At 38.3% G+C, this 4,592-nt stretch overlaps 1 pseudogene; it reads right to left on the bottom strand.

Annotated features, from left to right (window-relative positions):
• Positions 1-255: 255 nt before the first annotated feature.
• Positions 256-1,677, bottom strand: LOC100684020 (annotated as a pseudogene).
• Between the last annotated feature and the right edge of the window lie 2,915 nt (positions 1,678-4,592).

The raw sequence follows: 4,592 nt of genomic DNA, 5'->3' as shown, positions 1-4,592 counted from the left end.
ACTTTTTTTCCTTCAGCACTGTCTGGATATAAAGGAAGTATCTGGATACAAAGGAAATAAAATCTTGAATCTATCAAATTCTAGCAACCTTAAATTTTCTGTATTTCATTGCTTCATCTTTATTAGTTTTTTAAGAAGTTAAAAAGGACCACAAACTTTACTAAAAGTAAGTAAGGTAACATATAATATATACAGATGGCACATGGTGCCAATTTTATTTGCAGATATTACAGTACTGCAATTCATGTTTACAAATTACACCTTTGCCTCAGCCTTGGCTAAATCTTGAACTATTGCAGAATTTAGCTGTGCCAGAGTGCTGATCTTAGCATGCTTAGATGTGGCCTACTTGCTCTTGATAGTTATATGCTTTGTAAGCCTATGATTCACCATGACTATATTCTTAGCCAGGTGTTGCATAACATTTAGAAAAGATTCTTCAGTGTATGACAGATAATATTGTAGAGTTGGTGTCCATTCACCATTATCGAGAATTTTCAGCACTAAGCAAAAAGATCCTGCCGCAATCGGAGAAGGAGGAAAGGGCACCATATCATAATCCAACATAGATAGTTCCATCAGGTATTTGGCCAAAGTATGTTGCTCAACATCAACCTCTGCAATCTTAGATGCTCTCCAAAGGAAATGCAGGCTTAGACGGCAGCACAGACCAAAATTTAAAGATCTTAAATCTTCATTTCCATCTGCCTGATCTGGTGTTTAAGTATTTTCAGTCACAAAGGCAAAGTCACCAATTTCTGGAGGGTACATATCTTCATTTTTGCTTGCAATAAACATGGCAGTGACACCAACCAGCTACAGCATCTTCTTGGGCACACAGTTATTCTGCATGAACTGATCTATAATGGAAAGAGTCATGTAATGGTCTCCTACAGTAACCTGAATTTCATTTGAACCTGTACTAGCCAATTAGGATGGCTCTCATGTTTCCAGTGACTTTACGACCCAGTAGGTATTTTGGTTTGACTGCTTGTTCTTCCTCAACTTGTCTCAGATAAGCATAAATATCTTTCACATATTCATTACAAAGGTTTGGATCAGCTCCATCTTCTGCATTCACACGATTCACTGCAAGAATTACATCAGAGAAAGCCTGACAGAGGTATTCTTCTGCAGGGGCACATCCAGATGTTTCCATTGGGCTTGGAGAGGGAGTATCAACCAAAACAGGCTCAGAGAAAGTTTTTCTTCTTTAATGGGCTCAGGTTCCAGCTCTGGTTCCGGCACAGGTACAGGCACAGTCTCAGGTGCCTTCTCCAGAGGCTTTGGTATTTTTTTAGCAATGACTTTTCCAGGAACCGAAGTTTTTGCTTCCTTTTTCAGAGGCAATTTGGCCTGTGGTTGTTCTCTGACTTTGTTACCAATGTCTCCAAAAGCAATTCTTGGCCTCAGTCGGGGCTTGGAGGCTACAGCAGTGGCCAGAGGCATGCGCTTTGCGCATGCCATACTGATCTTCGCCATATTTTCAACAATAACTTTTGTGTTGCTGGTGACCCAGAGCGCCATTGGCTTCCTCTTCACCAGGTGGCAGCTCAGTGGGGGAGAAGCAGACCACGGAGCCACCTGAGAGGGGACCTGAACCCTCCACAGATCAACAGCCCTTCCTCCAAGGCACACCCTCATTGCCTCATCTTTAAAACAGAGGCAATAACACTACTAAACCCATAGATTGTTATCAGAGTTAAATAGATAAAGCATGTAAATGCTTAGAACAGGTTCTAAAACATAGTAGATGCTCAGTAAATGTTAGCCATTATCATTGTAGTGGAAGAGGGGGCTTCTGGTTCTCCTTACTTACTTCTGCTGATGGTGTAGCTTGTCACCTGATATATGGAAGTGAGTAGGACTGGATTATTATCCCAGGCATCACTGGCTCTCATAGGCTTGATGGTTCTTTGAGACTCAGCTGAATCCCCATCTGGTCTCCCTATTTTGGGTGGTCTATCTGTGGCTCTTGCTTACAAGGTTTCCTGGCATCCTGCTGCAGAGGCTCCCTTGTTGATATATTGACTTTTTGATTGACAATTATTTTCTGTGCTTCTGAGGAGCTGATGTCATATTCTGCATTTTGCTCTGTTTACCATTTATCTTTTATAATGTCTGTGCTCTTGTCATATAGGCTTTGGCTTTGATGATCCAAACTAAATCTTTTTAGAAATCAAAACAAAAACTTTCCTCTGAAGTCTTAGCCCTTAAGAATCAAAAGTGCTTTGGTTTCAGAATGTGGTGCCTGCTGAGTGTTTTAAAAATTCCACTTAGCATTTCTACACACTTCTTTGGTGTAGAACTTTATCTACTTTGCCCTGAAGCAATGAATATTAAAGCCAGTAAATGGAGAATTTAGAAGCAAAAAATATATATGTAATTTCAAGGAAAGAAACAATTCCCAAGTAATAAAAATGTGGTAGATATGATGGACTGACCTGACATAGAAGATATACCATGTACCTGCTTTAAATGCATAGAAACACTGAATAAAACGCAAGATATTTTTTCAACTTATTGGTGAACTCAAAATTAAGAAAAGGAAAACCTGAAGTGCCAGGAATCAGCAGAAATTCAAAGTTAGAATGGTAAGTAATAGCTTGTAAGGTTATCAGGACTCAATATAGTCCTTAAAAGCAGAGAGCTAGAATTTTAATGTTTGTATAAGGAGGAAAATCCATGACATAGGAATCATGCAGGGGTAACAATAGAGTTGAGGTAGCTACATAAAACTGGGTAAGGGGGTGCCTGGCTGGCTTAGTTGGTAAAGGATGTGACTCTTGATCTTGGGATTGTAAATTTGGTCCCTACATTGGGTGTAGAAATTACTTTAAAATAAAATCCTTTAAAAAAGAATAAAGCTGAGGAAGACTTTATGCTTTCCTTCACCATGGACTTCCCAATGGTTCAGGAAACCACCCAAAATAGGGACACCAGATACCTACATACATACATATAGAACAGACATGTGGAACTAAATGAAAAACTCAGAAACAAATGCATGACTATGTGGAATCTTGGTATGTGACATGTGTAGAATTACAATTATTGGTGAAGGGATGAACTATTCAATAGATGTTGCTAAAAAATTGCTACTCACATGAAAAAAATTACCCCAAGTGCAAAAATATACTCAAAATGACTAAATTCACTAAATAAAGAAAAAAAAAACCCTTAAAATTCTTAAAAGATAAAAAGAAAAATAACACAAGGTGTTTCTCGTATGTAAGGCCAGGGATGTTAGATTCTGTCCTATAGGTTGAGGGAAACATTGGAGTGTTTCAAGCACAGACATGACCCATGCAGAAGATAAATGTTCCTTGAAGAATGACAATGGAATACTGTAAAATTAATCAGATGTTAATGTCAATTGCAGTGCCTGCTCCATATGAAGTTCAACATATCCCTGAGCCTTGTATGCAAGCTGTTGATCCAGCATATGCTTTTATTCTCTAAACCTATTAGGAATACTACCAAAAACAGTTTATTTTTGGCTATTAGGGCCAGCAATGTACCTTCATGCTCCTACCTCATTATAGCAACTCTTTATCCCATGCCAACATCTAGTCTTAGGGACTTTAGTGGCTTTTACATTGAATAGGACATTACTATGTTATATTTCATTGATGATATCATGATGATTGACCTGGTATGCAGAGGGTAGAAACTCTTCTGGACATTTTGGTAAGAGGCAGGAATGTCACATAGTAGTAAATTCACAAAAATTCAGAGGCCTCATACCTCAGTGAATTTCTAGGATTTTGATTTCTAATTTCTACAAACATGTTAAATTACATCATCCAAAGTAAAGGATGAGTTGTTGTATCTGGTTTCTTTAGTACTAAGAAAACAGTATAACAACTAGTGGGATTCTTTGGATTTTTGGAGGCAATACATATACTCATTTGGGTATGCTATTCTGACCTATTTACTGCATAATTAGAAAAGTTGCCAATTTTGAGTGGGATGCAGAAGAAATGCAAGCTATTCTTCCACTTGGGTCATGTAACCCAGCAAACATGTTAGTGCTAAAAGTATATGTAGTAAACAGGATGCTGCATGGAGCCTTTGACAGATATCTATAATTGTATTACAGTGCAGACATTAAAGATTTTGGAACAAAGCTATGCCACTCTCAAAATATAACTATACGTCTAAGAAACATCATCTGATTTGTTAGTGGGCCTTAGTAGAAAGGGAATACTGACTTTCATGGGCTGTAATGTAACATGCAATCAGAGCTATCCGTCATGCACTGAGCATTGTCTAATCCAAAGTCATAAATGTTGGGTGTGTACAATGGCACTCTGTCATAAAATAAGTTATATAAATGAGACTCGTCTTGAGAAGGCCCTGAAGATACAAGTAAGTTGTAGGAACAAATAGCCCAGATACCTATGGCTTTTATTTCTGTTATAATTTCTCCTTCCTTTTATGGGATGTTCCCTATGGCCGGTTGACTTAGGGGAAAAAAGTGATTAATTTTACATATGGTTCTACATGATATGCTGACACTACACAAAAACGGACTGGGCCACTACAGCAATATAGCCCCATTCTGGAAAGGCCTTGAAGGGAAATCCTGC

The sequence above is a fragment of the Canis lupus genome, chromosome 6 (genome assembly GCF_011100685.1).
Source record: "Canis lupus familiaris isolate Mischka breed German Shepherd chromosome 6, alternate assembly UU_Cfam_GSD_1.0, whole genome shotgun sequence".
Lineage (NCBI taxonomy): Eukaryota > Metazoa > Chordata > Mammalia > Carnivora > Canidae > Canis > Canis lupus.
This window is presented reverse-complemented; position numbering and strand designations above follow the sequence as displayed.